General features: G+C 44.3%; 1 protein-coding gene across 1 annotated transcript in view; it reads left to right on the plus strand.

Annotated features, from left to right (window-relative positions):
- The first annotated feature begins 6,955 nt into the window (after positions 1–6,955).
- Positions 6,956–23,048, plus strand: part of LOC311234040 (uncharacterized protein) — a 47,693-nt gene continuing 31,600 nt past the window's right edge. The window contains exons 1-2 of the mRNA XM_084321128.1: positions 6,956–7,048; positions 20,623–20,768. The gene's annotated coding sequence lies outside the window, so the exon portion shown is untranslated. The remainder of the gene's footprint in view (positions 7,049–20,622; positions 20,769–23,048) is intronic.

The following is a 23,048-nucleotide window of genomic DNA, read 5'->3' on the forward strand; positions in this document are numbered from 1 at the left end:
ATTTTTATTGATCAATATGGCCACGCCCCTACTAAACGTAGAATAGTTTGTAGCAAAGACCTGTCCTACCCAGCTCTTTTGGAGTTTAGCAGTGTTGTTGGGCCCCATATGAGTTTCTTGTAAAAAAGCAATCGACACATTTTCCCTCCTTAAAAAGGTCAGAATCGCCTTCCTCTTAGCCAACCTCTGCAGGCCTCGAACATTCCAGGAGCAGAGCTTAAAGCTCTCAGAGTTAGCCGTAGCCATAGAACATTGAAGGGCGTGTAGGTGGGGCAGACCTGGGCAAGCCTGTGGGCATGTAGAATTCACTTAACCTAAACACTATGCACACGTATTTCGAGCCATACATAAAACACATAATAATGACATAAAAAACATATAAATGTGTGGGACCGGTGGGTCTTTCCCCAACATCACAGGGACTCACCAACATTTCCAGAGACTTCAAACCTACCACTCGTAGAACCATCTCCGTGGCCAACTGCCACATTTCCCTGTATACAAAAGTGCCTCAGAGTGTAAAGCAAACAAGAAAAAATCAAATTGAACCATAAGCCAATAGTAAGGTCAACGGCTGGAACCCAGAACTGTCGGTAAAAGGGGGGGGGGGGGTGTATCTGCCAGGCATGCTGCGACAAAACAGGCGCGCAGTACCACCACCAGGCCGGGAGGGGGCGATACCCTGTCCGCGAGACTGTTATCTCCCCTGACGCTGGTTCGACCCCACACAGTTATGCCTCCCTACCAGAGGAGGGCGCTGTGCCGGGGGCCGCCCGCCGCTCCCGCGAGCACATTGTCAGCAGCAAACATTAATGGGAGCCATGCGGGTTGCATGGACCGGTTGAGAGTCAAGCAGGTGGTGCAGTCACGAGACCCCATCTCGCTCGACGTGTAATCAACAGTAAATGCATCCTGGTGGCAATGATCAAAAACATGGCCGGGAGCTGGTATATCGCGTAAAAGTCATAAGCGTAGGGGAGCTCCAGTAGCTCACCACGTACCGCGAGTGCTATTTCAGCGCTGTGGACAACCGTGCTCGTCACGGATCTGGGGCTGAGCACGTTCGAATCCCGGACGGCAGCCGTGCCTTTCCCAGAGTGTCTTCCCCCCCATCTGAACCCTTTCAGCCTGCTTCTGTCGGTCGAACTTGACCAAGTATGAATGCGATGAAAAAAAAGCGATAAACGCTAAAAGAACCAGCTGACTGGTCAAAGTAAAAAAAAAAATAAAAAATCATAAGCGTGGCAGAAATATCCGAAACGGAATAGAATAGGTCCCGCTCCATCCGAAACGTTAACAGTTAGCAACCCAGCCCATGGCTATGGTCGTGCATCAGTACAACAGTCATAATACAACATACTTGTCCCCCTCCTCCCCTTATGTCAGATAGCAGGAGAAAAATAAAAAGATAACTTTCCAGGCGAGGCCTAATGTCAAGTAGTCATCCATACTCACATATGTAATAAGATACCAAATGCGACCCCTTTCTGTGTGATAGCCGTAGCAGTATGCTAGCGGTCCATCGCTACTACCACGTCAGGATCTGATGAGGCCGGTGTCGGGTCCGCGTTCGGCTCCGGTGGAGCCAGCGTCGGGTCCGCGTCTCGCCCCGGTGAAGCTGGTGTCGGGTCCGCGTCTCGCCCCGGTGGAGCCAGCATCAGGCCCACGTCTCGCCCTGGTGAAGCCGGTGTCGGGTCCGCGTCTCGCCCCGGTGGGGCCAGCGTCATGCCCGCGTCTCGCCCTGGTGAAGCCAGTGTCGGGTCTGCGTCTCGCCTTGGCGAAACCGGTGTCGAGGTCCCTCTGGGTCGGGTCCTCAGGAAGTCCACGGCGTCCTTGGGCGACGGTAGATGCAGCCTGCCCTCCTTGGTTCGGATGATTAGCCTCGCAGGGAACTGGAGCGATGGTTTAAATCCGCGCTTGTACAGGGGCCCCATGACATCACGGTATTGTGATCGTTGCTCGACCACCTCGGGGGGATAGTCTTCGAAGATAGCGACCGGTTTCCCTCTGTACGTCAGATTCCCTCTCCTCTTGCGAGCTTCCAGGATAATAGTCTCTTTGATCTTGTAGTGATGTAAGCGGGCAATTACGGCCCTAGGCCTGGAGCCTGGTGCTGGTCTGGGTGTTAGCGTCCTGTGGCAACGGTCAAGCTCCGGTGGTGTAGCGAGGACATCTTTCCCCATGATTTCCACCAGGACCTCCGCGAAAAAGACACTGGGACGGTTGCTGTGCAGGGATTCGTCCAGGCCCAGGATGCGTATGTTAGAACGCCGATTACGTGACTCAACATCAATTAGCTTGTTTCTTAGCTTGTCGATGACTATATCCTGAGCTGTGCATCTTACTTCTAGCTCCGCCATCCTATCCGACCACCTATCCATGCCGTCCTCCACGGAGGTCAAGCGTTGGGAATGGTCTGCGATCTCCTGCTGGAAGCCGTCGAGTCTAGACTCGAGCGAGGCAGCAAACGTTCTGAACTCCGTGGTGAAGGCCTGTTTGAGCTCCTCCATTAGCTTAGCCATGGTAGCCCCATCCACAGGGGCGGCCTCGCTTCTCAAGACTCGTGCAGTCATCACGCTCGTTATTTTTTTTCCTTTTTGGGTCGAATAGTACAGTCTTAGATATGGATGTTGTATATTAATGGTTCAATCATCTTGAAAAGAAAAAGAAAAGGCTTTTTAAAGTAAAATAAAAGTTTGGGAGCGGCAGCGTGGCTCAGAAACGTTCACATCCTTCCGACCCGGAACCGGAAGCCTAATATCATTAACTTAAGCCACACTTGGCTATACCGCCTTTCTTCTAGGATAACTCGTTGTATCGCTAGGGTATTCAGTAGGGAAAACATGCAACACGCTACTACGGTTACTTTTATAGGATAACCCGTAATATACTCAAGTTCAATACGTTCACCCGTGTGTCCACTACGGGGCTCTGTCCAGACACGACCGAACACATCCAAGTCCAATGTCGAAGAGGCTGGTTCCTCGCACTTCCGTCTCAGTTGGCTTGCTTCCTTCTCCGTCTCTCTCGTACGCTCTCTGCCTGCCACCGGCGCCCCCTGCTGGTACCGCCTACTAGCCCCAAAGGGAAACACTGAGTGGAGAATATGATCCAGGGTTATTGTGTATAATCCATATTCCAGATGGGCAGGAGAAGGAGAAACCTGCGTCATTGATCAAGGGGATATTTAAGGGAAACTAGTTAATACGTCTTGGTGTACCAGGGGAGATAAAAGGCAAGTCAGCACTTCTGAATAATAGCCATATTTTCAGGGTGCTACAAATGCATAATTGGTAAAAAAAACTCAATCTTTGCAACTTCAAAGAAAGCTTGCTGTATTACCTACCGCACACACAGCAGGGTTACAGCTCAGACTGCATTAAGCCCTCTGGCATCTGCACATTCAAGAGGGGATGTGTCTAAAACTGAACATTTAAATGGATGGAATATTGTAGTGACGGGGCTGCTCAGAGTTGTAGCTAACACTTTTGTGTGACATTATTTAACCATCTGGGTCAAGTTTAGACCATTGGAAGGGCACCAATGGGCACGTCCTCTCGCTTTTGCTACTCAAAAGAGCACTTTAGGTTTAGCGCAATGTTTTCAACTGTGGGGGCACATGGTCAAGTTTAGACCATTGGAAGGGCACCAATGGGCATGTCCTCTCATTTTCGACACTCAAAAGGGCATTTTAGCCCAATATTTTCAACTGTGGGGGCACATGGTCAAGTTTAACCATTGGAGGGGCACCAATAGGGCACGTCCTCTCGCTTTTGCCACTCAAAAGGGCACTTTAGCACGATATTTTCAACTGTGGGTGGGGGCACATGGTCAAGTTTAGACCATTGGAAGGGCACTAATGGGCACGTCCCCTAGTTTTCGCCACTCAAAAGGGCACTTTAGCGCAATGTTTTCAACTGTGGGTGGGGGCACATGGTCACGTTTAACCATTAGAGGGGCACCAATAGGGCACATTATTTCCACTCAAAAGGGCACTTTTGCATGACATTATTTAACCATCAGGGCACATGGTCAAGTTTAGACCATTGGAGGGCCACCAATAGGGCACACCCTCTAATCTTTCGCCACTCAAAAGGGCACTTTAGCGCGCGTTTTTCAACCCTGAGTCCGCCAGTGGTTGCTCTGCTACAAACACAGTAGAACAGCTGTCTGAGAGAGAGAGAGAGACCTAGTTCAAGCCACGAAGCCCCGCCCAGACGTTGGGCTTGCGGCTCTGCAGATATACGAGTAGGGGGTATCTGCAGAGCCGCAGAGCCAGGCTGGACGGGTTGGAGGCGGGGCTTCGTGGTCTGGACAAGTATTAGTGGTCTGGACAAGTATTGCGGATGAGGGGGGGGGGGGGGGGGGCTCTCTCGCTATGTGTTGGAGTGCGCAATGTGTATGCGCATGCGTGTGGACTGGAGCATGTGAGAGTATAAAGAGTCCATTTTTTCCTAACTCTTTCTCACATCACAACAAGAAGAAGAAGAAGAAGAAGAAGAAGAAGAAGAAGAAGAAGAAGAAGAAGAAGAAGAAGAAGAAGAAGAAGAAGAAGAAGAAGAAGAAGAAGAACTCTTTTCACACTGCGCCGGCAGAACAAGATGTCTTTCAGTAAAAACCAGACCAGCTGTGCAATCGAATTTAATTAGCTAACTGGCTCTCTCTTTCTCTCTCTGCTCTCTCTGCTATCTTTACTAAATATAAACGTGCAAGTACATGGTGTAGTAGGACTGCTATCTTTACTAAATATAAACTTGCAAGTACATGGTGTAGTAGTAAGCCATCTCCAAGTGGGCAAGTGATGTGGTGATTAGAGGCACAACCTTTTATTCATATTTTGAAAGTAATTATATTCTCTTTTTTCCAGGACCACATAACGATACGAAGAGGCCAGCCAGAGGCCTCTCTCATTGTACTGTACTTGTCTAATAGATGAACCCTTCAAGAGCAACGGGTACAGGGTCGATATGACCCTGATGTAAACGAGACACTAATCTCTCTACCCCGCGCTCGGTTGCTAACTTGCTATTGTTTTTTGACAGTCTGCCGTGAACATGGGAAATAATTGCGACAGCTCTGCTGTAAACACTGGGAATAACCTTGGTTGCTATGCCCACCACACAAAACCGCAAAACTTCACCCTGGACTCCGGTTTTCAAAGACCGGGGTTGCAGTGTAGCAAATCCCCGGTTGTGTGTGGCCGAACAGTGCAACTGCGCACATACAATCATGGTTATATTAAATCCAGTGCTCGTGTGGACTGGGCCTAACTTGCTTGCCATTACGTTGCGTTCTGAAAAGCGAAACTGACCCTGAAAACTAAACGAAAATGGCCCTGTGTGTAACTGCAGCCGTCTCTGTGCTAACAGTCACGTTTTCAGTACGAGAAGACAAGACAAAACTTCTTTCTCTGGTCTGCATCCCCTTAACAATTGTGTGTATTGAGCCGTACTGTATTGTACCCATTCTGCAATCTTGTTGAAATAAAGTTTTCATTCACACTCAAAATCTGTGGTCATTTTTTATTTTGCATACTAATGTTCTGTGTCTTGAGTCGTACTTGTATTGAAAAACTCATTTTATATGTCTGAGGAGAAGACCGGTACTCATCATCTTCGTCTCCACAAAAAGAAAAATGACATGTGAAGTATGTTGTGTGCCAGGTTCAAACAGTGCTGTATATGTACAGTTTATTCCTACTCCTATCCAAGCTCCGGGAGGGTCATCAAAGAGAAGTCGGGTCATCAAAGAGAAGTCGTCCTATTCTTAGTCCTTGCCCCACAATGGTGGAATGAACTACCCACCCCAGTTAGGACAGCCGAAACCCGTCCAATCTTTCGCTGTCGACTAAAGACTCACTACTTCAACCATTATCTAAATAAAACAAATCTAACCCTAACTAACCTTACTGTCATGCACTTGTCCTAATAAACTAACTAACCTACACTGTAGCACTCAACACTTTATGAACATTGTTACTCAGCTGATAGAGTTGTGCCCTTCCTGATGGCTTGTCGTACAGAACTTGTAAGTCGCTTTGGATAAAAGCGTCGGCTAATCATAAATGTCTAGATGTAACATTACTGTCTATGTACCTATGTAAACGAGACGAAAGTTAAGTTTACTCTATTATTTCGCCGTCGACTAAAGACTCACTTCTTCAACCATTATCTGAATTAAAAAAATCTAACCCTAACTAACCTTACTGTCATGCACTTAAAGACTCACTTCTTCAACCATTATCTGAAAAAAAAAAAAAAAAAAAAAAATCTAACCCTAACTAACCTTACTGTCATGCACTTGTCCTAATAAACTAACCTACACTGTAGCACTCAACACTTTATGAACATTGTTACTGAGACGAAAGTTAAGTTTACTCTATTATTACTAGATCTGGTATGTCATAAATGTCTAGATGTACACTTTATGAACATTGTTACTGAGACTAAAGTTAAGTTTACTCTATTATTACTAGATCTGGTATGTCTAGATGTAACATTACTGTCTATGTACAAGTTTACTCTATTATTACATGTCATACATGTCATGTAACATTACTGTCTATGTACCTATGTAAACGAGACGAAAGTTAAGTTGAAAATGGGGGAAGGTAAGTTGAAAATGGGGGATCTATGTAAACGAGACGAAAGTGAAGTTGAAAATAGTGCGCAGTAGTGCAAATACGCTTTCCGGATGCCTACGAGAGGTGAGCTGAAACTCCGCCTGATAAACGCTTATAAAAGTTGTAATTCGTGTTTTAAACGTTATCTACTTGTTGCTACATGTTCCGTAAAACATTCCACTCATCCTGTGTACATTGTCATTGTGTTCGCATCCAAGACCACTAACTCACTTAGTATTAGTTTAGTCTGGGAGAAAGTAGGCTAACGCTAGCTCCTGTACAGCTAGCTACTAGCTCCTGTTAGCTCTCTCTCCTCTCAGCTCCAGAGCTCCAGCTGACTGCAGTCAAGTTCTGTTCTGTTGATCAGCTGGAACCAAGCTGCTTCACACCAAACCCAGTGATGTGCATCTGATGTGTGGAACACAGGTATGGAGATGTTTGTGTCTGTTTCTTTTCAACACGTTGTTCTATGTGGAATGAAAGGCTGTAGGCCTAGTAGCCTTCTAGCTAATCCACACCAGTTCAGGGCCCTATTCCCCGCACCTGGTTCAACTAAGTCGATCAAAAGTCCCATTATCCAGATTCAATTAACCTGATGTTTGAATCCGCGCTTTCCCTGTTCCTCGAACCCTGATTCAGTCTCGTTCATTCGACCCGCAGTAACCCACCCAACCCCCCCCCAACCTCCTCCAAATGTTTAACAAATGTATATACTCCCTTTTCTGGACTCTTTTTGTATCACAAACAGGACTGTATTTGCAAATCTGGTATGTCATAAATGTATAGATGAAGAAGTACTGTCTATCTGTATGTCGTGTATGTCATATATGTTATGATGAATTGAAGATGGGGGACCCTGATGTAAACAAGACGAAAGTCTTTCTCTAGTCTGCATCCCCATAACAATTGTGTGTATTGAGCTGTATTGTATTGTACCCATTCTGCAATCTGTTAATAAAGCTTTCAATCAATCAATCAAAACCAGACTTCCGCCTCAGCTGAAAAGACAGCAGATGTCGATCGCAGAAATCCTGATTTTCTAACGGCTGATTGATTGATTGATTGATTGATTGAAAAGTTTATTATCAGATTGCAGAATGGGTACAATACAGTACAGCTCAATACATACAATTGTTAAGGGGATGCAGACCAGAGAAAGACTTTCGTCTTGTTTACATCAGGGTCCCCCATTTTCAATTCATCATAACATATATGACATACATGACATACAGATAGACAGTACTGCTACATCTATACATTTATGACATATCAGATTTGCAAATACAGTACTGTTTGTGACATTGATTGATTGATTTAAAACTTTAGTAAAGGGGCTATGTATTATAAATGTCATTTTTCAGTCTCTAGCATTGTATTATAGTAATAGGAGTTCGTATCAATGTGATTTAGGGTCTAAATACCATATTGGCGGATTGCTCAGATTCAGCCCAGCCCCTTTCGTTGTCTAGTAAATCAGGTCATATTTTTTTTGAACGGCCAATACGCGTCATATGGCCGCTGGGTAGCGCACAGTGATGCGATTGGCTCTGTGGTTGTAGCGCACCAAACAGGGTTTGACAGAGCGAGAGAGAGAGAGAGAGAGAATCAGATAGACCCTCGCGACAGAGCACACATACACACTGTGCCGCGGCGCTACAGCTGAAGTTATTATGAAACGCACCAAACAGGGTTTGACAGAGCGAGAGAGAGAGAGAGAGAGACGGATAGACCTTCGCGACAGAGCACACATACACACTGTGCCGCGGCGCTACAGCTGAAGTTATTATGAAACGCACCAAACAGGGTTTGACAGAGCGAGAGAGAGAGAGAGAGAATCAGATAGACCCTCGCGACAGAGCACACATACACACTGTGCCGCAGCGCTACAGCTGAAGTTATTATGAAACGCACCAAACGGGGTTTGACAGAGCGAGAGAGAGAGAGAGAATCAGATAGACCCTCGCGACAGAGCACACATACACACTGTGCCGCGGCGCTACAGCTGAAGTTATTATGAAACGCACCAAACAGGGTTTGACAGAGCGAGAGAGAGAGAGAGAATCAGATAGACCTTCGCGACAGAGCACACATACACACTGTGCCGCGGCGCTACAGCTGAAGTTATTATGAAACGCACCAAACAGGGTTTGACAGAGCGAGCGAGAGAGAGAGAGAGAGAATCAGATAGACCTTCGCGACAGAGCACACATACACACTGTGCCGCGGCGCTACAGCTGAAGTTATTATGAAACGCACCAAACAGGGTTTGACAGAGCGAGCGAGAGAGAGAGAGACGGATAGACCCTCGCGACAGAGCACACATACACACTGTGCCGCGGCGCTACAGCTGAAGTTATTATGAAACGCACCAAACAGGGTTTGACAGAGCGAGAGAGAGAGAGAGAGAGAATCAGATAGACCTTCGCGACAGAGCACACATACACACTGTGCCGCGGCGCTACAGCTGAAGTTATTATGAAACGCACCAAACAGGGTTTGACAGAGCGAGCGAGAGAGAGAGAGAGAGAGACGGATAGACCTTCGCGACAGAGCACACATACACACTGTGCCGCGGCGCTACAGCTGAAGTTATTATGAAACGCACCAAACAGGGTTTGACAGAGCGAGCGAGAGAGAGAGAGACGGATAGACCCTCGCGACAGAGCACACATACACACTGTGCCGCGGCGCTACAGCTGAAGTTATTATGAAACGCACCAAACAGGGTTTGACAGAGCGAGAGAGAGAGAGAGAGAGAATCAGATAGACCCTCGCGACAGAGCACACATACACACTGTGCCGCGGCGCTACAGCTGAAGTTATTATGAAACGCACCAAACAGGGTTTGACAGAGCGAGCGAGAGAGAGAGAGAATCAGATAGACCCTCGCGACAGAGCACACATACACACTGTGCCGCAGTGCTACAGCTGAAGTTATTATGAAACGCACCAAACAGGGTTTGACAGAGCGAGCGAGAGAGAGAGAGAGAGAGAATCAGATAGACCCTCACGACAGAGCACACATACACACTGTGCCGCGGCGCTACAGCTGCTTCCGAATCGAGAGAGAGAGAGAGACCACCGTGAAAACACTCCGCGCGCAGGTCCCCCCCGCCATTCGGGAGCACAAGCTGCAGCGCGGCACAGCAGCAGACCCCCCGAACGGGAGAGAGAGAGAGAGAAGGGGACCCGCACGCAGAGCGTCCACACAGTTCTCCCCCCCCCCCCTCTCTCTCTCTCTCTCTCTCTCTCTCTCTGCCACTCGCAGACTGTGTGGGTTGACTGCCACTGAAAGTGCTTATGGGCGGAGCCAAGCCAATAACTGGCTGAAATCCTGAGGCTGGAAAATGATGCTTTTGAGTACTCCATTAGAAATATAAAACAATGATTATTTTTGGAATAAACCTTACAGATGTGTTACATAGACTGACAGGAATTGTGTAAAGTTGCCCAAATAGTGCTAGGAATAGCAATACATAGCCCCTTTAACAGATTGCAGAATGGGTATAATACAGTACGGCTCAATAGCCTCGCTGACAAGTTAAATGCATAATCTATAGGCTAATTTTAAATCCCTCATTACCCCAATCAATCAGATTATATTTCTTTAAATGTGCTGCTGGCAGTAGGCTTAATGGGATGAATAATCAAATGAGATCTTGCTAGCGAAAATAATTAGTTCAACTCTTTCAGAATAAGGATAAAAACAAGCCCAAATAGTATCTAATTGATGCGAATTATATTATGAGGATATCTGTACTGTATGTGCTTAGGTATTATGTACTATATAAATACATGGTTCCCAAAGAGAGGCTTGGAGGGAGGCTTGCACGCAGTTACACTATTAATCAGGTTTTAATCTGCATTGAATTGATTACCCTTTGGTTTATACCAGTGACAACTCATGTTCATCATCAGATAACAGTGCTTGAAAAGATAAATGCATTTTCTCAAATTTCATTCATCAAAAACGTCAATTGCTCATTCAATTTATCAAGTCACGTCAAGTCATCAAATCCATCAAACAGTGCATCTCCTCATATATTTTAAACCCAGTTACAATATCACAATGACAGTGATACAATTAAACACTCCACAGATTCAGATTCCTCATAATTCATATCCACAATCTGTGCATAGACGCTTCATATGCTTGAATGAAACACAATCCGGGCGCTCCGTTAAGCAAATACACAGCGAAGAATATTAAACTAATCGGAGCCAAACGCCCGATTCATTCATTAAAAATATCCCTGCGGGATTCACATTTGCAATGATCCGTTTAGTCCGTTATTAAAATAACTGTCGCGAGCGCCGTATCCGTATAACTATGACGTCACGTGCATTATTTAGGACAAAGTAAATTTAGTATCAGCATTTTAGGTCTATTATTTTACATTTCAAAAGCCCCCTCTAGGAAAACGAAGCACAAAAACATAATTCAGAATGGTATAATGGATGCAGACTGTGATAATTATTTCAGGAAGGGAGCTGCATTTCTTTGCGAGGGTGTGGCCATGGTTTATCCCAGCTAACTGAACTTAACCCTGCTCCGGAGCAGGTTCAAACATTCTGATCTGTTACCATAGCGACTTAGAAAATCCGACGTCGGGGAACGGAAATGTCTGGCTGAAAATTATCCGGCTAACTCAGTTAGCCAGGTACGGGGAATAGGGCCCAGCTATATAAGGTGAGTCTGGCTGGTGTGATTGTTATTATAATAACACAACACAGTTACATGTTGTTCTAAGGTCACTAAAGCCCTATTTGAATGTTAAGAATGATACTGTGTGATTATAATGTTTTATTTTCATATTTGTTATAGAAGTGAATATGGGTAATTTAATATTTTTTTGTTATGTTTATGGAATTTAATTTAGTTTTTTGCCAAACAGAATATATACAGTATAATAGTGTAATTTGTAACACAGTATTTTCGGATGCCTATGATGTGAAACCAAGCAACTGGACACCAAACCTAATTGTGCATCTGATGTGTCACACAGAGACCTCCAGTAAATGAGCCTGATACCCATTACTGCCTCCTGCCTGATTCATGGTCTGGTTTTATTCTTAATCCCAGAGGGGAAACATGGTTTGCCACCAGAGCGAATACAAATACACAAACAAGAAACAATTACATACAGTACAAATGACACAACACAGTAAATAGAAGATAAGAAGAGAGCCTCTAGTCTCAACACAGAGCTAGCGGTGTTCGTTAAAGAATGTAACCGCAGCAGGAACAAAGGACCTTCTCAATCGCTCAATAGAGCATAGAGGCATCAGAAACCTATCGCTAATGAGCTTCGCAGAGCATCAAATATATTGTACAGAGGGTGGCCTTCAAAAGATATGTGTTCAATTTAGTCCTAGTTCGCTTGGCAATAATGATCTCCAAGGAATCAGGAGGGAGGCCAATCACTGAGCCAGCCTTTTTAATGATTTAATTTATACGTTTTTTGTCCATGATGCTGCCCCCCCCCCCCAGAGCACAGCATAAAACAGGACACTAGCAAGGATACCTTGGTAGAACACATGAAGAAGTGACCTGCTGATATCAAAGGATCTAAGCTTCCTCAAATGAAAAAGCAGAGACTGGGCTTTCTTGAATACAGAATCTGTGTTCTTCTTCCAGTCCAGCTTGCTGTCCAGTTGGACACCAAGATACCTATAGAACTGGACTATCTCCATTTCTGCCCCCTAATGATGACAGGAGAGACATTCACTGTCTTCCTACTGAAGTTGATGACAGTTTAAATACTAATTTCCCGCAATATCGATACTTTCTGCACTATCGATACCAGCTGGCGTTCTCGCAGTCTTCTCTCCTACAGCTTCTCTCCTTGTTGACACACACACACACGCTGCTGGGGCATTGCCCCTCCCCCCTCCGCTCACGGACCTGTCTTGTGTCGACACCATCCTCAGGCTCTCACTCGCTCCAAGTGCAGAGCCTCGACAGCTCTTCTTTCAACATCCCTGAATCATTAAACAAAATGACTCATATTAAACGATTGACTTTAGTTTAATACATGAGGCGTTGTCTAATGTTGGCCTTCGTGGCGTTCGTTGCAGGCTTGCAGCTGTTGGCTAGCTGTTGGTTAGCTAGCTATCTTTCTCAGTTGGCTAACATTAGCTACCTAGCTACTATCTAGCTAATACTGGCTGGCTGTCTACCTTTTAATTCGCAATGGAATGGCTAGCTAACTAACTGTACATATCGATGTGATTGGCTGAGACCGTAATGTGTACGGTTGGCTGGATTGGGGGTGGCCAGCTGGCTGGCTGGCAGTTCGCAGTGCAGTAGCTGACTGGATAGCTGTTGTATTCTGGGTTACGGTAGCTAGCTGGCTGGCTGGCAGTTTGCAGTGCAATAGCTGGCTGGATAGCTGTTGTATTCTGTGTTAAGACCTACTCCTATCCAAGCTCTGGGAGGGTCATCAAAGAGAAGTCGCCTATTCTCAGTCCTTACCCCACAATGGTGGAATGAACTACCCACCCCAGTTAGGACAGCCGAAACCCGTCCAATCTTTCGCCGTCGACTAAAGACTCACTTCTTCAACCATTATCTGAATAAAAAAAAAAGAAAAAAAAGAAAGAAAAAAATCTAACCCTAACTAACCTTACTGTCATGCACTTGTCCTAATAAACTAACCTACACTGTAGCACTCAACACTTTATGAGCATTGTTACTCAGCTGATAGAGTTGTGCCCTTCCTGATGACTTGTCGTACAGAACTTGTAAGTTGCTTTGGATAAAAGCATCAGCTAAATGACTAAATGTAAATGTAAGGTAGCTAGCTGGCTGGCTGGCAGTTCATGATGCAGTAGCTGGCTAGATAGCTGTTGTATTCTGGGTTAAGGTAGCTAGCTGGCTGGCTGGCAGTTCATGATGCAGTAGCTGGCTGGATAGCTGTTGTATTCTGGGTTACGGTAGCTAGCTGGCTGGCTGGCAGTTCATGGTGCAGTAGCTGGCTGGATAGCTGTTGTATTCTGGGTTAAGGTAGCTAGCTGGCTGGCAGTTCATGGTGCAGTAGCTGGCTAGATAGCTGTTGTATTCTGGGTTAAGGTAGCTAGCTGGCTGGCTGGCAGTTCATGGTGCAGTAGCTGGCTGGATAGCTGTTGTATTCTGGGTTACGGTAGCTAGCTGGCTGGCTGGCAGTTCATGGTGCAGTAGCTGGCTGGATAGCTGTTGTATTCTGGGTTAAGGTAGCTAGCTGGCTGGCTGGCAGTTCATGGTGCAGTAGCTGGCTGGATAGCTGTTGTATTCTGGGTTACGGTAGCTAGCTGGCTGGCTGGCAGTTCATGGTGCAGTAGCTGGCTGGATAGCTGTTGTATTCTGGGTTAAGGTAGCTAGCTGGCTGGCTGGCAGTTCATGGTGCAGTAGCTGGCTGGATAGCTGTTGTATTCTGGGTTAAGGTAGCTAGCTGGCTGGCTGGCAGTTCATGGTGCAGTAGCTGGCTGGATAGCTGTTGTATTCTGGGTTAAGGTAGCTAGCTGGCTGGCTGGCAGTTCATGATGCAGTAGCTGGCTGGATAGCTGGCTAATGTTGGCCAATATACAGTAACTGTAACTGAATGATGCTAGCCTTATGTGGTCTTATGAGTTTCAGTTCATAGGAAAATACTTTGACTATAATGGTCAGAAGTAAATTAACTGTATATACTAGGGATGCCCCGATCGATCGGCCACCGATCGTTATCGGCCGATACTCAGTATAAATATGCAATCTGTGAATTCCGATAATGAGTCATATTCGCCGATCGCGGAAACCGATCAAGCGAAGCTCTCACTCGCTGTCTGTCTCAGACACACACGACCTGCAAACTGCCGCTGCTCCTCCTCCCTAGCCCCGCCCGCCCCGTGTAGAGTTTGTAAACAAAGAGGACTGAGAGGCGGCTCCTCTGCTCGAGTCTGTAGTGCATTCGACCTGCGCTAACGTTAGCTACCTAGCTATCGTTACTGTTTAAACAAAATTACCCAGTCAACTATTCACGTTTAGTAGGCATTGTCTAACGGTATTTAGCCGGCTAGCTACCGATAGCTCCTGATATCAACAAATGATCCAGAAAGTCTAGTAGTCCATGTTCATACCTCCGTTAGCTTGCGTTAGCTGACGTTAGTTTACTGTTCAAAACGAAATGTCCCATTGAACTAAAGTTCTGTCTTAACGTCATCTAGCCGGCTAGCAGTAGCTACAGATAGCTCTTGATATCAATGTCTTATAACATTGATTTAATGCGTATTCAAGCGGAGGGCTTGCTGAATGTGAAATGACCAAAGCACAATAACGTTACCAATAGGGTCCCGCTGCAGCGCCGGAGAATCCTTTTTTGAGCTGGAGGCTACTAGAGTACACACAGACAGTGGAGCTGTTTGCAGATAGCGAGCATTTTGACTTGTTGCGTGGTGGCGATGTCTCGCAGATAATACAAGTACAAGTCTAATTATATAATATATATATTTTATAAAAAAAAAAAAATGTATATAAAATAATTTTTAATTTCTTTTTAATCAAAAACAATCGGTATCGGTATCGGCCGATATGGCTCACGACGATCGGTGATCGGTATCGGTGGCAAAAAACGTGATCGGGGCATCCCTAGTATATACTCTCTTTTTAGAAACTCTGTCTCTTAAACAGTACTGTATATCTTGTATGTCATAAATGTCTGGATGTAACAGTACTGTTTATCTGTATTGTCATAAATGTTATGATGAATTGAAAATGGGGGACCCTGATGTAAACAAGACAAAAGTATTTCTCTGGTCTGCATCCCCTTAACAATTGTGTGTATTGAGCTGTACTGTACTGTACCCATTCTGCAATCTGTTAATACAATTTTCAATCTGTTATGCTTAACACGCAGTACTATTAACTTTACTTAAATCTTTTAAGATTATATCATTTAGTTATTTTTAAATGTCTGATCTAAAGATAAACAAAGTGTTTTAAAAGTGTTATATTTATCTTCTCTTATAGTACCAGAGAGAAGCTGAGGAGAATCGACCAGCAACAAAAGCGACATTTATTAAAAAAATAAATATATATATATTTATCTTTTTTTTTTTTTTTTTTTATATATATTTTAAGATTGAACCTTTTTCCCTGTGGTATCGAAAATGGTATCGGATATCGATACTTTTCAAGGTATCGTATCTGTAACTGAGGGGTACAATTCCCTGACTGTATTGAGAGTATGGTATTATTAAACCACTACTTAGTTATGTACTTTAATTACTGGCCATACAGTACACGGTATATATGGTGAACACCCACACAAGAATACAGCTTAACAAAAAGTCCTGTTTAGAATATTTATTAGAAGAGCAGCAATAGTAGATTACAGTATTGAGAATTAGGGTCACGCTTGTATGGCGAAGAATGTGCATAAATAGGTCAAGAGCGTAAGTCCATGAGCATATTACGATGGGGATAATTAATACCACCTGTAGCATAAGAATTATATAAGGCACACTCGTAGGTCAGCTGGAGATACTAAGGGGGTTCCCTCCGGTTGTAAGCCAGCAGGGGAGAGGAATGTTCGGGAGCAAAAGTCTGGATCAACGGGGAATCAATAAGCTCCAGCTACGGGAGGCGGTACATATACTCCCCTCGATCGGCAGACAAAAGCAGCAGCTATAATCCAAGTATGCGCGACAGCATAGATGAAAGCCAGCCAGCCTCTTCCTAGAGACGGGCTCGAGTGATGCTCCTCACGGTAGATCCCACACAGCAGTGGGGTAGACGGTTCTCTGCTCCAGCAGCCACAGTACCAAAGGCAATATAATCCAGCCGGAAAAGGCTCTGCATTCACCGGTGTAGATTCTCCTGTGCACGGTACTTCACATTAACTAGGTCGAACTTGACGTTATTTCACTAAGCTCTGACACTTTTACTATCCTATTCGCACGCGGTCTCAAGTGCTCTATTTAGACGCAAGGTTGCTCACTTCACTTGGTCGTTGACTCGTGGTGAAGGCTTCAACTTGTTGGGTTAACTAACTGCTGTATCCACCTGCGACGTATTCATACGTAAGGTGAATAATCTAGTGCCAACCTCAGTTCTGTCTCGTATTACTGCGCAAACCTGGGCATGTTGAGACATGTCTTAGCGGTGGCTTTGAACTAGACATTGGGGGTATGGCCGTTGGCGCCTAGGGGGGTCGCTGTCCAATAGGAGAACGAATATTATGGTCTGGCCTGTACCTAGGTAAAGGGATATTCCGTGTATATATACAAAGAATATACAAGGGATATCAGACGATATACAAATATTATACAATATATCTCAAGTAATATATATATTCGGTTTAATCTGACCCTTTGTAACAGTATCGAAGTTCGAAATTCCAGTATCGTGACAACACTAGCTCCTTGTGATAGCCTTCTTACCAGCTATTGTCATGATTTTGAACAGGCACAAGTCTTCATTATGTATGGTCTCCTCTGTGATCAAACCCAGGTATATCAACTGGGGTTCCATGGGGAATTCATAGCTAAGAATTCTGTACATTTCCTGTGTAACACTCTTCCAAAATGGTTGCACTTTATCACATAACCAAAATATGTGAGAGTGGTTGGCATTCATCTGTCCACACTGTCTCCAGCAGGGTTGTTGCCCTTTTTAATTGTTTACTCTTAATTTGCGGTGTGATAAAAAATCTCATCACATTTTTCCAACCGAATTCTCTCCATCCTCTAGAGCTAGTCTAAGTGGATGAGTGTTGTGTCTCACATATAGAATGCCAATTGTTACAAAGGATCAGATTAAACCGAATATATATATTTATTGATTGATATATATTGCATAATATTTGTATATCGTTTGATATCCCTTGTATATTCCTTGTACATATACACGGAATATCCCTTTAGCCTAGTACAGACCATACTATTTCATTCTCCTATTGGACAGCGGTCCACAGGCGCCATGGCCATACCTTCAATGTCGGGTTCAAAGTCACCGCCGGGGACATGCCTGGACATGAACGGTACTGCGTAAGGATATGAGACAGGAATAAAGCTGGTACTAGTTTATTCATCTAAGCGTATAAATACGGCGCAGGTGAATACAGAAGCACTTAGTCAGAAGTCTTAGTAACTAAAGTTGAAGCCTCACCCACGATACGACGTGCGGTGAAGTATGGCCTGTTTGGCCCCAAATAGAGCATTGAGACCGCGTGCGAATTAATAACTGAAGTGTCAGAGTTTAACGCTGTACCGTCGAGTTCGACCTATTCTATTAAGTCAGTAATAGTCTATTTGTGTATAGTGTATCGTGCGGCTAAAGTTCTACAGTGACCAGCATCACCAACGTTTCCTCGTATCAGCTAGAGTGCTTATCCAGGCTGGGCTGCTTATCATGGCGCTTTCACCCGAGGGGCCCTAGACGAGGACCGTGTGGATTATGTACACTGGATAACCTACCGACGACTGCATAGCCTTTTTCGGCTGGATTATATTTGCTTTTGGTCCTGTAATTAATAGAGCGGAGAATCGCCGACACCCACAAGTGTGTGGGATTTAACCTGTGAGGAGCCACATCGAGTCTGCCTCTCAGAAGTCTGAGGCCGGCTAGCTTTCTTCCATGTGGAGCTACATGCTACGGAGAACAGCTGTATTCGTCTGTGGATCAAGATCTTATTGCACCGTCTCCTGTACTCGGAGTCTCCTTATCATCGTTGACCCAGACTCTACTACCGACAGATCCTCTACCCTTGCTGGCTTACAACCGGGGGGACCCTACCAGTATCTCCCGCTATATTACTAGTGTACCATAGATATAATTCCCTAAGATTCAGGTTGTATGATTATCTCCTGCGTAATATGAGAATGGACATTCGTTATTGATTTGCCTACGCACATTCCTTTGCCTTATAAGCGCATCCAAAGTAAAGTAAAGTATATTATGTACCTTTTGCTGCTAATAAATACTTAAATACAGCTTTGTGTGGAACCGAGTCATTGTGGGGAAGTGTTCATCATTAGATACCCGTGTACTGTATGGCCAGTAGGAATGTACATAAGACGGTAGTGGTTTAATGATACCATACTTATCAATACAGTCAGGGAATTGTACCCCTCAGTTACACCAATCATCCTCCGTCAAGATTATACTCAGTTCACTTTCCCATTTCTTCTTCACATTATATGAATCGCAGTTGTTGCGAACTTGTAAACTTTTGTACATTTCCGATACTATTTTCACTGGAGTTCGCAAATACGCCAGCTCCATCATTTCCATCACCCCGTTACCCCCTACCGATATCCTACTCTTGATTTCTGTATCATAGAAGTGTCGCAGTTGTAGATATCTAAACAAATTGTCATTACCCAAATCAATTGTTTTCTTAAATTGCTCAAAAGACATGAAGTTGTGGTCCTCTAAAAGTGTACATATGGCTGTTAATACCCCTATCTCTCCACCCGTCAAAAGTGGCGTCCAGTGACCCCAGGCCAAAACCGGGGGTCTGGGAAGGCCAAATCAGAAGTCTACTGTCTTCTTTTGATTTATATTTCCTGACCACCTCTTTCCAAACCGCCAGGGTGTGGTCCACTATTGAATTACTTCCCTGTTGTGCTGTGTGTTCTTTCCCCCCCAGTCTGGCCTGAGGTTGGACCCGCTCTAGGTGTGTCTCTATGTCCTTCCACCTGGCCCTGTATGTTCTTGAGCACCAGTAAACGGCGTACCTCAGCTGGGCTGCGTAACTGACTGTTTTAAATGACAATACGCATTAAGCATTCATTGTGTATATTGCTGTGCATTGTTATGTCCACGGAGCGAGACATAATCAAATCGGTAGTGTGTGTGTGTGACTCCACGCAATATCTTGTTATTGTCATGCGCTTTAAGATGCATTCTAAACATTGATTTCCCAATAGATTTTGAGTAATTCATGCGAGTAGTTGATCTGGGAAAACATTACTCTTGCCCATCCTTAGTGCCAGCCTGCTCATTGGGAGCATTTCAGGTTTAAGTGTCTTGAGAGTCAATGTGTTTGAATATGGCCAACAGTGATGTCATCAGCAACATTGAATCCTTGTGTTAATTACAGCTCAATGAAATGATATGTAGATGGACACACAATTGGCAGAGTCAGCGGGAGGGAAGCCGGTGGGTGGTATTCTGGTCGTTGTAAACAGCGACTCCTACAGGTCAGTCAGGGCGCCTGCACAGCGAGGGAGGTAAATGGTGAAGGTAGTGCATGTGACCTCCCACGCGTTACACCTCACCAATGAGAGTCCTTGCTGCCAGGTGGAAAGAGGCTGCTGTCTCCTATGTCTCGGAGGAAGCATCTGCTAGACTTCAGGCCTCCCTAGACCGACCAGTGGGGAGCACATGCATGCAATGACCAGGAAGGGGAGGGGGGAATTGGCATAACGACTAAATTGGGATGGGAGAAAAATACAGAAAAATAGGAGGAGAAAAAGTGGATACAAAAAAAGTATTCAATGTCCCCGATGACATCACTGGTGACCATATTCAAACGTATTTACTCTCAATAACTGTCAAACTAAAGAAATGCAAAACTATTTAGATATTTTGGATGTGTGTGATTACCTCCAAAATAAATTCTCTCTCAGCATTCTCTTCTGGTGACGTGCCCCTTTTAGCCACATATTGCAGTGTTTTGCGATTTATTACTGTTTTTCAACTGCAATTTACAGTCTTGAAGTTAAATATAATTTACAGCAGTCTCTACTCCCATCTAGTGGCCAATATAAAGCATTGCACCACAGCAGTAGAACAGGCTGTACACCATACATCAAATAGTTTATTTTCACTTTTGGAAGCCCAATGTGCAATCAACAATGATGTCTGTATTTGATTATGGAGACCGTCAGTACATGCATTCCTCTCCCTTCACCGTAAGACCCCTTTGAATCAGAGCACACTGTGTTTTATCACTGTAGTGGAGATACAGTTCTCACTCACCATTGTATGAATCCGTTTGACTTAATAACCCCTACCTGTTATTGAATAAATCCCACAGGAGCCAGGGGAAGCCAGCTCTTAACCCCTGGAAACCTCCACATCAGTCATCACTCCACCAGCTCACCTGCTCCTTCACACACAGCCCCACAACGCTCACCAGTGGAGAGAGACGGACACAGGGAGGATTAAGCAAGTCACCTGCAGGTGAATTTTACCTACTGGGTTTACATTTAATTCCTGTCGTATTTTCCTGCCTGTCGTCGTGTGTTTGTTGGGTGTTCGGATCTTTCAAAAATGTTCATTTGAATCCCTCCAAAAGGGTCTGACAGGCACCACACAATGGATGACTCAATGGTTGGTCATTGGTTTGTTTATTTTAAATAGGGATGCTCGATATTGGCTTTTTTACCTATACCGATATTGTCCAACTCTTAATTTCCAATACCGATATCAACCGATACCGATATATGCAGGGTTTCCATGCCGATATCGGCCCATAATATCGGACATCCCTAATTTTAAACAGACCAGTTGAGATGTTTTCCCACAATACAGATGACCACAGTTATATATAGTTTCTTTCTTTAGATAGCTTAACTGTCCATAGGTTATAGTTACGACTTCCACAGATAACTGTCCATAGATAGATTTCCACAGCTTACCATTGGTCAAAAACCTGTGAAACAGAACAAAATGCACAGTAGCATACACATTAATTAAGCATAATATTAATAGTTATATTATATATATATATTAATATACTATCAATACTACTATTGAATATACATACACTATACATTTCATACATTCGAATCAAACCTGCATGTCATGTCCCCTTTAACAGTGGGCGAAAGAGGGAGAACTACAATGACTACATTTACCAGAATGCCTGGTAAATTTGTTTAAATCTAGATTAATCTATCTGCAATCCTGGAATTAATCTAGATTAAAATGGCTTATTTGAAGTCTGCCGAAGGCATTCAAAATATGTGTGTTCTACCTAGGGATGGGTATCGTTAAGATTTTATCGATACTACTACTCTTATCGATACTGCTTAACACAATCCCGCCCAACAACGTATATATCCGTGTTTCGATTCCACCCGTTGTGGACAGAAGCACGGATATATCCGTGGCAAGTTGTTTTGGCTTTTATTCCATTTTAATAACCTATTCAAGGTCGCCGAGCTGCACTGCAGATGTACCCTACTCTTTGAATTCGAGAGTGCATTACCGGCCAGATCCTCTTAGGGGCGCTATCACGATAATGCAGTGTTCCCTGTGGCCGAAGTTGTCTTTTTTTTTTTTTTTTGATCTCTAATGTAGTTTTCTACTCACCTGAAGCGATGGCTATTGTCTGTTGCACGGAATACGTTTTGGATCGCGGATTTCACTATGCAATAAGGGGATTTATCATCAGCCAATGGACATATCGATCTACCAGATGGCGATCGATAACTGGGAAATGCTCGGGGGGATCCAACCGGCTCATGGTAAGATCTTTTTCACGTAAATTACAGCCCGATCGGGCCTTGTTATGATACGATACGATCAGCGTATGTGGCTACTTGGACAAACACGGTTATTGGTAATCAATAATAAGAAACGACGTCCCCCGCCCCCCCCCCCCCCTCCCCCCCCCCTTCCATGCATACATGCTTGAGGATCGTGCCGATCATATGCAGTTTGAGTTTTAACTGTAGCTTATGTATAACGGAAATGCCATTGGCTATAACGTTAGTAGCTATTAGCCCTTTATCTAGCCTTCCAGGAAATATACTAGACCAAATGCCGTATAACGCTTATATTCACGGCGCTATAAAATGAGAACGTATTGATAATTTTTTTTTCTTTAAGCCATTTTGAAGGGACGGTTTATGGACTCAATTGACAATGAGAATGGACAGATAGCAATACTATAAAGTATAGATTTAGATTTAGCTCTACAAACAGCCCCAAGTCTGTTTACATTTGCTGGTCCTCTAGAGATTTATTAGACGCATCCCAATGGCCCCGAATGTGTTAACGGTTCGGTACTTTATCGACATTGCTTTATTATTTATAACTTTATAAATAAATATTATTTCTTCAGCAACAGCAGCAGCAATGTTATTTTATATAACTTTATAAATAAATTATAAATAAATATAATAAATAAATATTATTTCTTCAGCACCAGCAGCAACAATGTTTTAATTGTGTCTGAATTATACTTTTTATAATAAACAACAAATGTAAGATAAAAAAAAACGATATACACTGAATGATTAGTTGTTACCTAAAGCCCTTGGACTCTACTGTAGAGAAGGGGTGCAGGCCTTTGACAACAGACTGGGTCACAGCCCTGTGACACTCATTCACCCTATGCTCTGTCATCCTTCCTAGCTGCTAGGGTGAAGGGACTTGGCTTGGCTGGGACCAGTGGTGGTAGAGGGAGGAGGGGTGGGCTGGGACATGGTGGCTGGCTGCAGCCTCAGGCTGATG

This window comes from Notolepis coatsorum (assembly GCF_963971535.1).
Source record: "Notolepis coatsorum genome assembly, chromosome: 1".
Classification (NCBI taxonomy): domain Eukaryota; kingdom Metazoa; phylum Chordata; class Actinopteri; order Aulopiformes; family Paralepididae; genus Notolepis; species Notolepis coatsorum.